Source organism: Bicyclus anynana, chromosome 12 (assembly GCF_947172395.1).
Source record: "Bicyclus anynana chromosome 12, ilBicAnyn1.1, whole genome shotgun sequence".
NCBI lineage: Eukaryota > Metazoa > Arthropoda > Insecta > Lepidoptera > Nymphalidae > Bicyclus > Bicyclus anynana.
In genome coordinates, this window is record NC_069094.1 from 9,160,441 (window position 1) to 9,181,170 (window position 20,730).

A 20,730-nucleotide genomic window follows, 5' to 3' on the forward strand; every position below is an offset into this window, starting at 1 on the left:
AAATACCTTAAGCTTCCAAGGAAGCAAGGCGTAGTTTCAAGATTGGTTTGATAAATATGAGCGATATTGCACAATAAAGCATTGTTCAGTAAACGACTCGATTGATATGAATGAACCGTCGCAGCCGATCCGATATTATCGGCATAATTTCACTCCGCATCTTAGATTGAAATATCCAAAGACGCATTGCGTTATTTATAGCTTCCATAAAATTAGTTCAACGTGTTGAAATCGACTTCATAATATTATTATGGAAATGCGGTTTATCCTTTCATTTAAGTACCTACCTACCTCAATATTACCTAAGTTTCAGTTATATTCTCTTGATATTATCTCTCCTTAACATTCGCTTGATATCTGTATTTATACAGATAGGAATAGATGCAAGTACAAGAAAACCATATCGCTCAAAAACTGTTCATTTACTTACATTTATTTACATTTTTAGGGTTCCGTATCCAAATGGTAAAACGGGTCCCTATTACTATTAAGACTCCGCTGTCCGTCCGTCTGTCACTAGGCTATATTTCATGAACCTTGAACCTAGTTAGTTTGACTTTTCGCAGATGATGTAGGTATTTCTGTTGCCTCCAGTAACTAAAAACAGAATTAAATAAACATTTAAGGGAAGGGAAAGGAATTTATTTTATTATTTTTACTGTTTTTATAGATATTGGTACGGAACCCTTAATACGCGAGTCCGATTCGCATTTGGCCAGTTTTTTAAACATCAAATTAGGTAAGTATACCAGAAGTAGTATGAGTTCTGGGGTGTGATTCGGATATTTTATACTCGTCGATGTAATATTGGCCTATAACAAGTTGTAATACAATTTGAACTTTATTTTTATGGGATGCCAAAAATAAAATGTCAATAACAACGACGTTGCCATGGAAACGAGCGATGTCCCATCGCTGTAACTATACAGAATGCAGGGGCTGATGTCTGGCAGCGTTGAGATAAATGATTATGTTAGTAAATCAAATGCAAGAATGAGGTTTCCGTGTATTAGGAAATAACGCAGATGATTTTATTAAAGCGCACAATATATCTGACAGATTCGACACTATATTTTATAATGATGTAAAGTAGGCCACCGGTAGCCAGGTGTGGGAAGCGTCTACCTTAAACGAGCTCGCAACCGACTGCCACACACTAAAATAGTATAGCATAGCATACACAAAAGACTTTACGAACAGAGTTATGCATTCGTATAGACCAGTTTTTTCTTTGTATTTTGTTGATAGCCCAGTGGATATGACCTCTGAATTCTACCGGAAGGTGTGGGTTCAAATCCGGTTAGGCATGCACCTCCAATCCAACTTTTCAGTTGTGTGCATTTAAAGAAATTAAATATCACTTGTCTCAAACGGTGAAGGATAAACATGCTGAGGAAACCTGCATACCAGAGAATTGACTTAATTCTCTGCGTGTGTGAAGTCTGCCAATCCGCATTGGGCCAGCGTAGTGGACTATTGGCCTAACCCCTCTCCTTCTGAGAGGAGACTTGAACTCAGCAATGAGCCGAATATGGGTTGATAATGATGATTATGTAGATATTTATAAAAAACAAATAAGGCAGCTGTTATTTTTAAATCTAGGATCTAATTTAGATGTTAACCCTTATTATTTACAACTAAAGGACCCGGTCAAGCTTCGCTTTGACTTACATGCACTTACTTCTTCCCTACCCAATACCCTATCCTACCCCCAAGCCGTTTTTCATATTTTCTAACTTTTTAAACTTTTCCTCGACTACGACAAACATTTCAAAACCAAAATCAGCCAAATCATCTCAGCCGTTCGCGAGACAAACGAACAGTAATTGATTTTTATATGCAGGTACAATTGTACATTGTACATATGTTTGCATTTTTGACCTAAACAACAATTTCTAAGTAAATAAGCGCGCAAGTATCTCTTATTTGACCTTTTTCCTTCATTACGCTAACTGGTCCCTGCAAATCTTTAACATCTTCCAACTGTTGTAATGACGTGTTATATAACATTAACACGTTCGCGAGGTTCGCCGACGTGTTATTTTAATAAGGTCCCAGTCTGCCCAGGCGAGCCATTGCACTACCTCGTTACAAGAGAACTAACATTTTCGCTTACTTTCTTATCAATGTAACTTAAATTCCAACACCAGTAAACAAACATATAGTTTTCTAAATTATTATATTTGTTTGTGTGTAGTTGCCTCGATAAGCTATTTCAACGTTTAGCAATTTGTTCTATCATATTCAATGCCTGGAACTTCGTATTTGTTCAGCAGGATTTTTTATGATTGTTGAAATTAGAAAGAAAGAATAGATATATTTTTATTTGTTTAAGCACAGCACAACACTTAACTACAGAATAACTTAAAACGAATACATTATTTGTTTGAATTATTTCATGTCAACCTAGAAATTGTGTTATGCCAATTAAATAGATCAGTACCCGTAATTTTTCAGGATAAAAAGTAGCCTCCTGAAGCAAGTCCTATTCTAGACTCTAACTCTTTACTAACTAACTATTTGCATCCAATCACATCCAGTAGAATTGATTTGCTGCACTTTTTGTAGGTTTAGTAGGCACACATATCAAATCTTGGTTGTCTCGAAACAACACGATTACAGTAAGATTCTGATTAGTCTGCGTTGCAGTAAGGAGTTTAATTATAGAATAAGTACATACTTATGTAAGTACAAGGTTTTATACAAAGAATAGTGGACGGCTCTAGTTGATATGGTGACGAACCCTTTCAGATGATACGTGGCTATAACCCTAACACTACCCTTAGATTTACCGATAGGTATAGCTCAGTACAAATTAAAATTGACCTTAAGAGCAAAGTAACCACAGTTATCTTATAGCAAAAACAACAATCACTATGACACGATACGGTAAGTCCACAAAATGAGTGACCAGCCTTTATCATCAACTTATTTACCGACTGACTGACTGTTTAAATATTCTGTCACGGGGTAATCCCACCAAAAGTCATAAAAACCTTTCATGTTACGGTGACCTAAATACCTGACATACATTTTGATCCGTAAACTAAAATGCTTTGTGTAATCTGCTTAAAATTCCAAACTGCTCATTATTGTAATCTGGCTGGCAATATGACCTACATAGTTTAAAATCTCATTAAGAGCTGTGTTGTTTTATTTTTATACAAGTCTATGAATGTGGTTTTGAATGCATTTTTATCATGAGAACAGTTTAATTACAAGTTTACCTTAGGTAGTGAATTTTGCACCTCACTGAATCGTTTGGAATGCATTTTTAAGACAAACTTAACTGAAATAAAATTTAGGTTTTTGTATATCCATGATAATATTACTAAATAAGTATAATGTTTCTGGTTATTAGCAAAAGGCTTTGCAGGTATTAATTAATATCCCCATAGATTAATCTCTTTGCTTTGCTTTATTAGCTTTGCATTCTAATTTCTATAGAAACACATCAATCTCTCAAAAATCTTAATGCAAATTTTAATTGAAAAACAAATTAGACGAAGGAAGATGGATTAGCTACTAAGGACGCGTCTCGCGATATAAGCGACTCTGGCTAAAATTGGTTTAAGTATAACATCTAAATATCTTACAAATGATATACACACCCATTAGTAGGTAACTAAGGTATCACCATCTAACATCAAGTTGTCATCATACGAAAATACAGGTATTGTTGCACTTTATAATGAACCAGACGACGCTCTACAGTTTCAAACGAAAATGCAAACAGTAAAATTGTCTGTCTGTATGTTCGTTACAGAAACAAAAACTACTCGACAGATTTTAACGAAACTTGGCACAATTATTCTTCATACTTCTGAACAGGTTATAGTATAATTTCATCACACTACAATCAATAGGAGCAGAGCAGTGAAGGGAAATGTTGGGAAAACGGGAGAAATTCCTCCATTTTTACAGCAATGCTACTGTATGGGCTGGATTTAAGAGGTATAAGGCGGACGAAGTCGCGGGCGTCCGCTAGTAGGTTATATTAGTATAGATTCATTGTTGATACTGGGAAGATTTCACTTCTCAATATGGGCTAGTAAAACGATCAAAATGTATTGCGGATAGTGAAATGTGCAGAGGAATTTAACACTTCGATATTTGCGTGTAGCGGATCTCCGGATTCGCAGTCAGGGCTGACCGACACAACATGACATAACACACTTAGCGACACACTTTTGAATTCGCAAGCAAACATACACAGCTAATAACTCTTCTTTTTAGGAGTGAAAAGTTAACTTGTATTGGTAAATCTTACATTTTTGTAATAATTAAATGAATATATTGTGAGGAGGTTCCCACAATACCCTGATCGCGGCTGGTTGCTGGAGACTTAAAAAGCCCCGCAAACGCAGAATTTTTTTTTAATTTTTAACAATTTTAATAAAATAAAAAAGATGGTATAAATACCTATCTAGTAATGGGAAAGTGAATGTCGCACAAAAACACTTAGCCTCACGAAAAATAAAGAGGAGTTTACGAACTGCTAACCTTCGCTAGTCGGAAAGGCACTCGAAGAATAGGATACATACTTCTTTAAGTAAACGTAAACTCTTCTTTATTTACCTCGAATAATTTTGACCTCGCACTATGGCTTTCTTAAAACAAAGGTTATAAGAAAGCCATAAAGCGAGGTCAAAATTAAATAATAAGGGATAGCAATGAAGACGACTTTGAACGCATGGGTCTATTTAAACAATATCCTATTAGAGTGAACTTGAGCTACTAAACTAACTTGGATTTACGTAAACTAACGTTGCATCGTAACGAAATGGTCTCATTTAATGCAACAATACGCCTACATGTATTAAACTTGAATTCAAATATAGGTCAGAAACACATACCTACATAGAGTCGAACATAAACGCAGTCATAAAATATGTAGCTAAGCTCAATACAGATTCTTAGAGTAAACGACAGATTGAGGTTGATGTTAAGACTCAGCCTCCACACCAACTGACAAATATTCGTGGAACTGTGTTACAATGCACTGCATATAAAAAGGAAATTTATGAAAGAACTTCAAAAATTTTATAAAAGTAGATTTTATTTAAGAAATCTTCATAAAAATCTTGGTCAGTGTTTTAGTAACAAGAATTTGTCTTTTTTATTATTCAAATCAGGCCAAGAAGACAATGCCTAATTCAAGAAACGGTCCCCATTTTGGAACCCAGACTATCGATTATATTATGGATCCTTTTTCACTTCCATAGACGGAGATTCGGATTTCATGTTATACAATATTCATATTATAAATACAATCGCAAGTGCGTAAAATTTAATATGTACAGCTAAAGTATTGTAAACATCGTCCTTACAATATATCTCCCTAATCATTTCTGTAAGTAACATAGCAATAAATTAATGGATAGCTATCATAAGGTATACATTATCAAAGGCACTCCACCTTTATTATGTGTTCAATGGATTGATTATGGTACTAAACGGTCGTGTACAGGTAAATCCGATAAGCTCAAACTTGGCCATTTATAACGAAGAATTATTGTAAAAAGACCAACTCCCATTGTGTTTGGCCGGTAACCAATCGATTAGGCGAGATGAGTATCTACCGATGCCCGATAACATCCATCGGAAGACACCTCGAAAGTAGGATAGATCGTGAGTTTACTAATTATTGGTGTTACGTTAAGTATTGCGACAGTCGTTTGTCTCCATATTGCGAATCCGCTAAAGATTTATGGTTATTAATCAGGCTAAGAGTAGCAGCCGTGTTTGTTTTGTTACGCCATCGCGGAGATAATATGTTTATCTTAAGAAACTGTTGTGTAACAACGTCTTAAGTGTTTTAAATTAGCTAACACTAATGTTCCGCGCGGTCATTACACCTTGTCAACATATAAATTAATTATTTTTGAAAATTATGTATGTCATAAGTCATGTTACAATGCGCTAATTGAATCAGAACGCTTAGACCTTGAAGATTAGTTTAGATACGAGTGGATTAGTTTAAGATGCCAGACCTGCGCCATTTTATAAAAGCTTACCTAAATTTTGTGTAAGTAGGTATGGGGTTTACAGGTTAACTTTCTAAGCTTTCTGTAATATTTTCTTCAGTAGGTATAATGAAGAATAATGTTCCCATTCCATTCCCATTCCTATGTAACATAGTTTCGTAATAACCCATCGCTGGAGACCCTTAACCCGCCAATAGTGACACATGTGTCAGTGAGACCGGTTGATTTTAAAATTTGTTTATGGTTGTCTTACTTTATAAAATAATAATAATAATAATAAAATGTTTTATTTAGCTGATTACAACACAAACATACAATATGAAATAAATAAAAAAAAAACAATGAATAAAATTAACACATAATTAAAGTAAGACAAAAGTTTACAAAATAGTGACTGCACACCTTGGGTAGTGGCTCTGCAGAGCTTTGCTCCCTGGCGTGCGGTCTCTTCTTATATCTAGATTACACTTATGTTACAATTATTAAATCTACATTGCTTACATTCATGTTAATCTATACAGATAATCATTAAGTTTCATCAGGTAAAAAGGTTACTGCCTCAGCATAATGCTGCAGTGTTTGCAACTGCAGCGCTGATTTTCAGGCGCAACCTTTGGTGGCGTCACGACACGATAGGATAACGGTTGGATACCAATTTGACTAAATTAAATAATATAATACAGTAACTTAAAATATATAACTGGATAGGAAATATAACAAAAATAAATGAAAAGAAAGAAAATCAAAAGGAATAAATTGTAAACAACCAAATCCTAATTTCCATAAAAAACATATACCTACTCTTTAACTTGCAGTAAATGAATTTTTTTAGGTACATTTCATTAAAATTTGAAAGCTAAGCATAGCAGTAAGGATAACGAAACAGTCTCATTATTATGACATACATCCCCATTTTTTTTATTGTAGTCACCGGTTTTTTTTTTTGTTTCGGCCTTTATTGTGATTTTTTTTGTTTTTCTAGGAAATATTTTTTTACTGTCTTTTTAAATGCAATGCTGGATTTAAGAGTACGTACCGGGGGAGGAATATCGTAAAACGACGAAGATCTGGCCATCACAGGTTCTCGCTCTACATATCTTATGTGTAAAGTATATTTAGTGACGCATATACCTTCTCAGTTATATAGATTATAGTTATATAGTTATATAGAGTTTAAGATCTTGGGCTATTTATTTGGTTTTGTTTGAGAGAAATTCCAAGCTCAGTAGGTACTTACTCTGAAATAGCTAAAACAAATCTTAGTTTACTGCAACCATAAAATCAGGTCTACGTAAAAATGTGTACTTTCAGATGTTACGAGTACCTGTCTTCGACCGCCATACGTCATGAACCATATATCACCACACTTTACTGAGGCACTGGCGGCCCATTCGAAAAAAACCTGTCGCTATAAAAGGCTCCATTTTACTGTCGTACTGGGAACAAGGAGCAAAAATAAAATACCATTACCTCACGTGTAAGGAGCGAATAATTTTCACCAAACATTCTCGTGCACTGGAGTTTTTTGTGGGTACTATGTACCAAGACGACTTTTAATATTTACTTGAATGTCAAAAAATATCTAGTCTTTGTACAATTTTGCATTTTTTAAATGTTGAATTATTTATTTTGGAACAGTAAAACCAAGACAGCTCATTACTGTAGAGCCGATAAACACTAACAACAAAATATTGAAGTCTATGCGAAATTTATTGAGTGATGTATTAAAATTAGGGTTGACAGTCTTAACATTGAAAATCCTAAGTTTATAATATTGGATACTTAAATAAGTATCTCGAAGTATACATACTATTGCTATGTAATGAATGAACTGCATTGTTTGGACTAGTTTTTAACCCATGCTCACCCTCAATTAGTTAGTTAGTTAGAAACTTATTACTTTTAGGACGTATAAACCGGAACATAGCTTTGCTGCTTGGCGGCAGAAGTAGGTATGGTGATTCTTTTACACAAACGAGTTCTTTCACAAAAAGCTCACACAATTTCAAACACACAATTTCTTTTCGGTTAGTTTCATTATCATCATCATCATGTCAGCCGATGGACGTCCACTGCAGGACATAGGCCTTTTGTAGGGACTTCCAAACATCACGATACTGAGCCATCTGCAGCCAGCGAATACCTGCGACTCGCTTGATGTCGTCAGTCAACCTGGTGGGGTCCAACCAACACTGCGCTTTCTAGTTCGGTTAGTTTAATTTATTTTCACGAAACTGACAACCCTAACTGAAATTCACTTTCTCATGGTGATTTAACCATGGGTCAAAGTTACATGGTGAAAAACTCACTCTCGTAACAGACTCGTATTTCCGTGAAGACGAAGAAACCGTTTTTCACAGGTTATAAATCCTATTGAACAAGCATCAATAAATGCTAGATAATATCTTACCACTAATTTGTTTTGTTAGAATGGCATTTACAATATCCTCGATCTTACGAGTAGGTACATTTCTACAGTCTTTTGTTTATGACTGTTTTATTCATTTTATTTAAATGCAAAAGTTAAGTTAATAAAAAATATGATTATAATTATTTGGAGGATATGATAACATCCTCCGAGTAATTTATTTATATAAAATTTAATTTATTTAGAATTTTCTCACCAATAAATGTCAATATGGAATGCACAAGTTTCTAGAACCCCACAAGACGATATCCTTATTAATTAATGTCATCAATTTATATTAACATGCAGTAAATTTTACATACGAGCGGCAGATTAATGATCTTGGTTTGAAAGATTTAATAAATTTATTAATTTTATTACTAAATAATGAATTGCAAATAGGCTTAAAAGTCAGTCCTTTTCTTCAAAACAATTTGTATGTGGAAGATATTACGTTTCATAAACATAAATGCCATATTTCTGTTTATGGTGATCGCTTTATAAATGTTTTACTGTTTATGTACAGGTTTATTAATAATAATTTAATATAAATATACGAAGGAAAATTGTAAAATTACCTATTAATTCACCTGTACTGCCGCTTGACATGACTGCAGCTGAACATGCATGAAACTTTATTCTTTTTACCCTATCTTCCAAATTCAAATAATTTTCTAATTTTCGGAAAGTCTTTACTAAAGTAGAGCAATAGAAGTTTTCATGAGGCTCGTTGAGTTACTTACGATGTTATTTGACATATACAAAGATAAATCTATATAATAAAGAAAACACAAGATGGAATGATCGCGTATAGGTATGAAGCCGAAATTAATCTTTTTTGGTGTAATTTCAGGAACAAGAGATTAGTAACTCTGTGTTTGCTGTGTTGTGTGAAGTGCAATTTTTAGACACAATGTGTTCTTTACAATGACGGCTGAACGCGGTTTCTAGTGTTTTCTGTATTCTGAGAGTCTATCGATTGATCTAGTAAAAAAGTACGACAAATGATTGAAAAGTGGCACATTGAAACTCAAAGAAAATCAAAACACGACCCATGACTCCAATCCAGGACATCATAATCATAAACCATGGCTAATCACTAAGGCAATTAGCAACTTCTTTAATTAACGATAAAGCTGTGTAGGTTCCCAACGCGCCTTAATCTGATTAGAAGCCCACAGCCCGTCAGCACAGTAGATATATTACAAGCAGTAGTTGGACTTCATACTAAAGGTCGAAACGCGAGCTATACCTACGCAGCTCGTACGTGGGGTGATCGTGGGGTGAAGACCGTTGCGACTGTGCCGCGGTGACGAACGCAGTGTATTGGATTTTTTAATTATGACGACTAGGAAAAAAGTTATTATTTTTATAAAGTTTGATTAATATTTTGTATTCTAAAGGCATAATTTAATAAATATATATATAAATAAATGCTTAAATGATAAAATTGTGTAAATAGGTAAATGACGTAAACGTTAATATAATATTATTAAATAATTATTTATTAACTTCTTCATTTAGGTTGTTTTCTTTGATTATTATGTAATACATAGATTTAAATCTTATGACATGTATGTTTTGTATACCTGTATTTTAAGGTAATAAAGAAGTTACGTAAAGAAGTTGTTTGAATTTAACAACATTATTGTGTTGCTCATACTTTAATGTATTTGAATAAAAAAAGTAAAGAGCCAGCTGATATCAATATACCTATCCAGATTTTTTTATTAAACTACTAGCGAACCCGGTCAATCTCAATTTGTTTTTTGTAGTTCCTTCCCTACATGCCAAGTCAGGGTCAATTTTTTATCGTCTATTCTATAGTGTGGGGGTATCGTTATCGGTATTTTTGTACATTACATAAGGAGTTAAAGTGCTAACATAATCTACGGAACCCTACACTGCGCGTGGCCCGACACGCACTTGACCGATTTTTTATTATTTGGTCACCTAGTGTGGTGGTAATAGATAGATGGCATCACCAAAATAAATATATGAAGGTCCTTCAAGATCATTGATTAGTATCAGCCTTATTTAAATCTACCAATCAAAAAACAACACGCATTTTATTGATCACTTCCTATTTTACTACAATTTACAAAGTATTTTATTTGTTTATATAAAAAAAGTATATTTACAATCACATAACTAAATGGAAACACAAAGTTGGCAAATGTAATTAAAATGCTGGAGGCAGGCAGCCCTATCACATGTTTACGGAGCGCGCGGCTGTAGGTATTTATTTCAAAAATATGGCCGAGTTATTATACTGCTTGTAATATATCTACTGTGCCGTCAGCGAGGCATTAAATCTGATATTAATGAACGTAATTAAACTAAAGATATTGCGGCCCAGTTACATTATGATGGAGAGCTCTCGTTAAATGACCTTGACCTGTGTGTGTGTGTGTGTGTTGTGAATGGAAGTGTTGATGTCAAATGAAGCAATCATTCTTCGGTGAATGCTACAAACATACATCATCATTAGCGTCATCAACCTAATTAAGGTTGGGCAAAGGCTTCCTCTTTCACAAAAGAGTGGCATATTAAAATAATTAATGAATGTCTTGTTGATTACACACATACACATATTAGAACTTAAATATATAGCAATAGCGTTTATTTGTCTATACTAACTCTAGCGAAGACCCGGGAAATCGTCCGCACGAAATTCAATTGTTCATTAAGCCTAAATATTTCCAGAATGGAAGTTTTAGCAGTACCTACTTACTCAATATAATATATCTATATGTTGCTCAATAAACTCTATCTTCCAGTGAACGTCCCATTAAAATCGGTCCAGCCATTCGCTTATCTCGGACAAAATAAACAGACAATAAAATTTTAATACAGTTTGTGATTTACTCGTATAGAATCGTGTAAATGTACACAATAAGGGACTCGTTATTATAGAGACTCATTTTTATTAAAGAACTGGCGGACGCCCGTGACTTCATCCACGTGAAACTCGATGTAAACTTTCAACTACCCCTACCCTACCCTACCCCTACCCTACCATACCTTACCCCTACCCTACCCTATCCCACCCCTACCCTAACCCTACCCCGTTTTCTAGCTATTATTAATATGAACTTCATACTTTCTAAGTTTTAGTTAGAAAACATTTGTATGGGAACAAGAAAAAGGCTATTTTTATGGTTTTTCCGGCAATTATTCGAATTTTTCTCGCCGTAAAAACCACCCTAGAACTTCAGCGAACATTTAAAAAAAAAGTGGCCAAATTGACTCAGGCGTTGTAGAGTTATGCGCTTACCAACGCATTTTGCGATTCATTTTTAAATTATAAATAAATTTTCCATTTGGCTAAAAAGCCTAATTATACTTTAGTATGCGCCGTTGTGACAGCTCCTCCGGGAAAGTACCTCCAACCGCCATTTTTATTTTTATAGCCAAACAGCATTGCTTTGTTTGTCGGAAAATGCCTTGTTTTTGTCTGAAATGTATCGGTGAAATTACAGGCACGTGAGGCTTAACATAATATGCGAATGCCATGTGTTTGAGATTAACTGGCACATGGTAGTAGAACGTGTTCTAGGCGAGTATGCCCTGTGAAGTATTGTTCTGTTATTAATTAACATCTACTGTGCCATTTTCTTGTTCCGTTACCATTACTACAAAAAACCTGCGTTTGTAAGATCGTGAAATAACATTTAGTTAGCAAAGTTTTACAACAAGTTGTTTAAGTTGCTCTAAAGTACTTTGAAAGAAAAACTTCGTGAGCAAACCTGTATAATATCTGAGAATTTTCTTAATTATCTGGGTGTGTGAAGTCTGCCAATCCGCATTGGGCCAACGTTGTGGACTATTTGGCCTAACTTCACTCATTCTGTAAGTGTGAGGAGACTCGAGCTCAGCAGTGAGCCTAATATGGGTTGATAATGATGATGATGATGAAAGTACTTAATTTGTAGCTCATTAAATTTAATTAATACTTATATTGCTTTTTCAAGTAGTTCGGAGTACTTAATAAATATTTTATTGTTAAGTAGTTACTTACCTGAGTAAGTAGATAATATGTATTTTATATTAATGTTCAAGTATGAACTTAATTAATAATTTAATGCAAAATTTCAGTTTCATAGTACTAGCTGACACCGCGCGGTTTCACCCGCATTGTTCCCGTTTCCGTAGGAATACTGGGATAATATATAGCCTTCCACGATAAATGGGATATCTAACACTGAAAGAATTTTTCAAATCGGACCAGTAGTTCCTGAGATTAGCGCGTTCAACCAAACAAACAAACTCTTCAGCTTTATAATTTAAGTATAGATTTAGTTTAGAGATACTGACATGGCGAAATAATTTATTTTTTGACTACGGAACCTACTACCTTTAAAAAGGTAATGGTTTAAAGTAATTGTGAGACTGCTTAAATGTAATAAATACTTAAATTGCCGTCTCTAGAAACGTTCTAGCTAGATTGTTCGTAATAAATATTTTTTATTAAGTAGATAAGTACCTAGTACTTATTTTGTTTAATTACTCGACAACAACAAGAAATGTATTAAAATAAATTTTTACGACAGCCACATTATGTGGTAATTAAAAAATGGGACCGGATTTGAGGCAATCCGTCGGTACACTTGAAAAATTACGTTTTCAACGTCACACTGGCGCCGGCGCCACACTGACATTTACACGGGACCTTGCGTTTACCAATTTGCGAACAATACACGAGCTTGTCACACGCGTTCCCGGAACCCAACACGAACCCGGAGTGACCTCAAACACCGACCTCCAAGCCGCAAACATTCTCCAAGAGTTGCAGAAATCTCGCGACAGCTCCAACAACTCACTTATCTCACAAATCAATCAGTGTCACACAAAACCGCTTCTTATATTTTTTTTTAAATAATTTAGCGCAGCATTTAACACTCATTTACGTTATCATTTAAATAAAATCTTTATCATGCGGCTAGGCATGCCTACAGCTCCAAGGCTTTGTTTATCGCAATAGTCCGATTGCGAAAATTTTTCTGTCTGAAAGTGATTAATGGTATCGCGAATTAAAAAATAACGACTAATTCGGTCGCTGCGTCTAGGGTATCTATAAGTTAGATTTAACGTAGGAATTATTTTGTTGCCTAATTTCTTTCTTGTTGTATAGTATTTTGAAAGGTAGCTGGTTTCAAAAGTCTAGACCCCCCGATTATCCAAGTATTAAAGCGTATTTCTTTTAATATTTTTCTTGGGCGGATGTGAGATAACATATCCCCAGTATTTAGTTATAATATTTCCATTTTGACAGCCTCTGTAGCACAGTGGTATGCACGGTGAATTTACGAGATGGAGGTCCTGGGTTCGATCCCCGGCTGGGTCGATTGAGGTTTTCTTAATCGATCCAGGTCTAGCTGAAGGAAGACTTTGGCTGGTACCACCCTACCGACAAAAGCGTTCCGATGCGATGTTGTGTAGAAACCGAATGGGAAAGGATTTTCATCCTCCTAACAAGTTAGCCCGCTTCCATCATAGATTGCATCATCACTTACCATCAGGTGAGATTGTAATCAAGGACTAACTTGTAAAGAATAAAAAAAAGTCGCCAGTCACTTCGAATCGCGGAAACTTTTTAAGGAATACCGTTAAAGATATGTATAGCTAGCACTGTAAATATATCTAGCGGAAAGTTGCCGTTAAACATGAATATCGCATAGAAAATATTAAAGAAATATAAAATGCAGGGGTAAAAGATAGTGCTTCAAGGATCCAGAATCCCTTGAAGCACTGCCTTTTCCTTTGAAGCCTGGTACCTTACTATAGGAGCATCATCATCTTCTTTACCTTATCCCATTTAAGTGCGGTCGATAAAATGTGTAAATCTTTTCCATTCGCTTGTTAAATTTGGAACGAGCTATGCTAGGAGTATCTCTGCATGATCGAATCAGAAATGAGGAGATCCGCTGAGCTAAAGTCACCGACATAGCTCAACGTGTCGCGAAGCTGAAGTGGCAATGGGCGGGGCACATAGTTCGAAGAGCCGATGGCCGTTGGGGTCCCAAGGTGCTGGAATGGCGGCCCCACACCAGAAAGCGCAGTGTTAGTGAACCCCGCACCAGGTGACGACATCAAGCGAGTCGCAGGTATTCGCTGGATGCAGGCGGCTCAGCATCGTGATGTTTGGAAGTCCCTACAAAAGGCCTATGGCCTGCAGTGGACGTCCGTCGGCTGACATGATGATGATGATGATGGATGATGATGACTTGTTAAATTTTCATCTTTTACACCCATGTCCTCTTTAATACCTAGAGAGGATAGGATCTTTCCATCCATCATATAATTTAGGCGAAATATATGGGCAAAATATGTCAATTTCTTCCATTCACGTCTATTACTCGTTGGTATGTCCTCTGTAATACCTGGATAAGATAGAATCCTTCCATCCATCCATCCTTCCTTGATAGGAGCATGAACTGACAAACTTTCAGTATCCTTATGATAAGTACCTAGTACTTATTTTGGTCTGGTTACCGCAGGCTCTCGTTCAATTGTCTTGAAGTTCCCACAAGTGCGTGACCATTAGGTAACAATCAACCGGATCCGCGAGCTCATTAAATAAAAAAGATCATATCATAAACAATAGAGCACTCGACGAAAGTGATAGTCTAATCGATATCAAACCGAATGATGACGATTACAAATGACTACAATGCGTTTAGTCATTCTCGAACGACACGCGTTTTGAAGGTTAACAGCCTTTGCGCTTTCTTAGACTGTAATCTTAGGCTTTCTTAGAAGTCAAGGACATAAAACTTAACAGGGGTAACGACACTCGCAAACTATGACGGGGATGTATTTGTAACTACCTAAGCGATAATATTTGGTAAAGCCTGACCAGAAGAAAAGACCTGGATCGGGGATACCATAAATAGCTCAGTGCTTATTTCATGGATTTTTTGTTTTTTTGGTCAGTCTACGTCTTTACCTATACCTACCTAATATTAGGTAAATCTGATCATTGGGACTAAATTCGAATGTAACCCAGTGTTACAATTAAAACAATGCTTATTGGCATCTCCGCAAGTTTCTGTTGACATCACAATATATTCGTGGGACCGATTATCGAGAGGAAACAAAGCCTGATATTCACTCGATTTTAAAATATCTAAAATAGGTACCGTAAGTAGGTAGTGTTACATCCACAGAACAGAAAACGTTAAAGCTAACATTTTCGTGTATTTTTAATTCCGTGGTTAAATCTACTTAACGTTGGCTTCAGGGTCGACAAAAATAAAAAAATAACTAACTAATGAACTATCTTTTTTGATAACTTTTTACTATAGATGGTATTTAAAATAGAGCAAAGGGACTCACGGCGGACTAGTTACAGGTAGCAGGTACGCTTTAACTTGTTTCATTGTTCTTTGTTACCTACATACTGTAAACCATGCGGATGAAATCGCGGGTAAAATCTAGAACTGTTACTTTTAATTATATTTGCTCACGTTTTCACATTTACGAATACACAAGAAAACAGTTTAATATTTATACAATTGAAATAAACCTTTATTTATTACTTTTTTGTCCTTGACCACAACAATACGAGGTTATGGTTTCGAAACAACCTCTAATAATACAGAAGCGATGAGTAAGTGTAGGGTGCCAGTGGGCTTTCGACATTTAAGTGAATATAAAATTTTTAATGAAGGCAAACAAATTATAGGAATTTCAGGTTAATCTTTTTAACTACTTTTTAAATTAACATTTAAAAGCTATGGTTACCATGATGAGTTTTTAAAAACAACTAGCCTTATTTGTTATATGTTCATTATTATTATTTGACGAGTGTTTGTGTTTGTATTAGTGTTTTGAGTAAGCGCTTTGCTGCTGATTACGCCTGCTGGTAATCGATAGGTAATACAGCTTATGGCAGAACTTGCTTGCTTTGACGCTGTTTGAATAAAGTTTTGTAGTGTTTGAGATACCTGTGTTGTAGTAGTGGAAACAAAAGATAATTAAATGATAATAATCAAACCATTAATTATGAGCTCAAGGGATACTGACTTTTAAACATAGCATCTACCTCGCGCTATTTTCTAAAAATTGAGGAAAGAACTACTATCTCAAATACTTACTAGAACTAATAGAACTAGCTTGCTTAAATGCCAATAATCTGTATGAGCAGAACTTACTCGCATTGAAGTTGGTAGGAGAAACGGAAGATGCATTGGGATTTTAGGAATAAACGATAAATAATAAACAAACCATTAAAACCGTTAAAACCGTTAACTACAAGCATAATGATTAACTTCTAAACGTTACTGTTGTACCTAGCGAATCTCTTTAGAAAATATTAAAAGAACTAAACAGAAAACTCCCAGAGCATAGGTACTCCCCAAATTAAATCTTGGTATCCAGACAATTTTTAGTGCAGAAATTGATATAAAAGCAGTTAAGATCGGAAAAAAAATATTAAAAACAATGTACAACAATGTATTTAGGGTATATTGTATTGTAGACATATTCGACAGATCGAAGGATCGATCGATATCGAACTCACGGCCAACTCGATTCATAAAAAAGCAAGTATTTCAGATACTAATGATACAGACTCGTAATTAATTTACTATTGTGTAATATTAATCATTTTTATTAATAAGTACAGAGGTATAACACGATATTTACATTGTTGTGCAATGTAATGGATTCCGCTTCGGTGCCTTCAAGTTTTATTTGGACATTTATAATGTGTCAAGTGTAATTAAATACAGCCGATTAATTTTGCCAACCGTTTAATTCAATTATTTTTTGGCCATTTAACAACTACACTATTGTATTATTTTTGATTATTGTAACTCAAAACAAAACGATTACCTAGTCGTAACATATTACATATACATATAACACCTATTCTATCTTAATAATAATAATTAACTCAAGTTCAATTTCTACCAGTAATATAGTAAATATGGAATTTGTGACAGGGTATTTAACTACCTAATAAAGCAACGATGTCAAGTGACCAACTTGAATAGAAGAACACAATGTTGCGAAAAAAAAGCGAAAGCCATATTTTTAAAGTAATTTTCGACAGAAACTTTTGCTATAAGTTGTTGGCAATAATGAATTTGAAGCTGAAACTTTCAGACAAAAACAATTTACTATGATGATAGATGATAGATGATTTAAAAAATGTGCATTACGATAACATTTAAACTATAGCTTTGACTTTAATTTTATATTATGGTAGGTATAGGTAATCAATGAGTCAATGTGCTAGATTGTTTAAGTAAGTACGACTTAATTGTTAGTAAAAAAGTTTCAAGTTTATTTAAATCACTAAGTGCTAACTTTGATGGTAATCTTACGGAATACCTATGCCTATACGGAGGTATATCTACACATGAAGATTGAGTAATAAAACGAAGCATGTTATTTAAGTTAGAACAACAGAGCATTCATCATTCACCGCAAATTATAAAGGGGGGATACACAGAAGCAGTAGACGTAGCCGTAAATGGTAAATGGAACGCAAATGTCAAAATTGCAGCTATTTACAATACATCAAGCCGCGCCGGCGGCTTGCTTGCGGTTCTTTGACAAATGAAGCTGTAGTCTTCCTGACCGCGTAATGCATGGTGACTTAGCTGCTACTGTGTGACCCGGAACGTCAAGTGAATAAGTCACGCACTTGACTCACGATTATTTATGAAACGGCGCGCACTTTATTTTACTTTTTCAACAATTTAAAAAAGAAAGTGGTCGACAGTAGGTACATGCTTATGTTAACCTTTAAGCATTTGTATAAGGGATTTTTTTTAAACTAATTTTATTTTTTGTTAATAATACAATATGATACAGATAAGAGCCGTGATAGCCTAGTGCATAAGACCTCTGCCTCCGATTCCGGAGGGTGTGGGTTCGAATCCGGCATGCACCTTTAACTTTTCAGTTGTGTGCATTTTAAGAAAATAAATTTCACGTGCCCCAAACGGTGACGGAAAACATTGTGAGGAAACCTGCATAGCAGAGAATTGTCTTGATTATCTGCGTGTGTAAAGTCTGCCAGTTTGCATTGGGCAAGCGTGGCGGACCTAACCCCTCTCATTCTGAGGGGAGACTCGAGCTCAGTAGTGAGCCGAATATGGGTTGATAACGACAGATAAGAATAACGAAGGATAAAATACTGTGCTCTCGTTTGAGTATCGGGTTATTTTAAATTATTGGGTTAAATAATTTGTTAAGAGGTGTACCTATCTAGGTTTATTAAACTCTCTCAATGACATGGTTAGCGTGTACAACATTAACGCTTTCAGATCGCAATAACTCTTATTCTGATCATTAAACATCGTCTTAAATCGTTTATATGCACTTATCTATACTAATATTATAAAGAGGAAAGATTTGATTGTTTGTTTGCATTAAATAGGCTCTGAAACTACTGAACCGATTTCAAAAATTCTTTCATTTTAGGAAGCTACACTATCCCAGAGTGCTATAGGCTATATTTTATCACCGCATTTTTACGGGGACCACACGTGACGTCTGCTAGTAAGTTCTTAAATATTTATAAATTATGATGTATTTTTATTGAGTAGGTGTTTCTATAAAACTATCTTGCACCACAGCTGTTGCATGCAATAATTAGGTATTTTAAACGTTAACCATTTCAATTATATTATACTTTAAAATGTTAAAAAACTTAGATTGTTCTTGTTAAGTTTTTATTCATAAATAAGTTTTCTTTGATCTTCATGTACCTACCTAACTAAGCGCCGATAAGATAACTGTTAAGAAAAATATATTTGAACATTGTAGACTTATTTATTGTGGCTCAGGCTTTATCGATACACTGAGATAGGCTCTATTAAACCACTACATGGTATCCTGTTCCATTATACGGTGATCCAAAAGCTTGAATGCGGTCAGAACGTGTTGACGTAAAAGGAACTACTAATAGAATTATACTGCATCTAAAATATTGTATCTTGTATAAATAGTTTTCGTATTGACATCTCTGATTAAAATAATATAAACTTTATGTGTATTTCAAACTCTGCTTGGTACTTTATGCCTAGCCTTTGCTAATAGGGTGTTAAATATTTTTGGATTGCTAAATAACATTTCTGTAAATCAGTAAATAACTATTCACAAATTCTTTAAAAAAAATTGAACTTAGGATCTCTTACTCAAATTAAGAACACTGCTACGTCTGAAGGTCATAAGGGTGATGATCAGGTCGTAGGATTATCCGCATAGTATAAGAATGAAATCACACACATAAATCTCCAGGCATAAGCTAGTGGATCGTAAAAACATCTCGTAATTTTGATATAAACCACGCATAATATATGGTTATATACGTATGTAAATGCACATTAGCATAGTCTGCAGAAAATATATCTTGAAAGAGTGAAATAAATGCAATAAATGTGAAGCATTTATTCACATTCCGTATAAATGTTAACCTTGAACCCAGAAGATAGGATAAAAATACAAGCATTGGTCAACAAAGGGTGATAACTGATCAGGACAACGTAGTGGGCGCAATGCAACACATAAGCGATTTACATACTACAGGGACCACCGAGATGACGCAGTCAGATATGAAGATTTAAATGAAATAAATGGTAAGTATAATGGAACTCTTAATGTTGGAAAGACACCCACCGAACCCGGAAGGTTAACACTTAGAGATACGCAATCTAGCCCGGGGATTGATTATTTCTCGGGCATAACAACTCGTAATAACTTATTATGGTAGAAAATGGCATTTCCTTATTGTGAAAATGTTGTATGTTTTGAGGAGTCAGGCGTAATCGCTCTTACAATCAGATTTAAAGCAAATTCGAAACAGAACATACTGGACTTGATCTCGGATTTAATAAGGCTAGAATTTAGCTAAACTAAAGTTTTCCGCATCACATCCGGCCGCGCGGCAGACCGCACGCTCGTTGGAGAGACGATATCGAAGAGGTCGCAGGTCGTACATGGACGAGGCTTGCTGCAGACAGAGAGCGTTGGGTCATGATGGAGGAGGCCTTTACCCGAAAATGGGTACCCAAATAACACAGCTAGAAAAATATCAACCTACAATAAATATTTATTATTTTAGAATTTATTATTTTAGAATTAAGTTTTGTTAATTTAAGTTAGTTTTAAGTTCTTTATCCTTTTTAATTGTTTGTATTATATTATTTTGTATGTGTGATTTGGGAATAAACGGCTTATTATTATTATTATTATTAAAGTTTTCCGCACTAAACTAAGATGATAAACTAGTCTATAATAGTTGGTTACTTAGATATACTATTAAGTGATATTGCGGTCAAGCGGTAACTTGACATTGAATGAAAAGATAATGATAAAGGT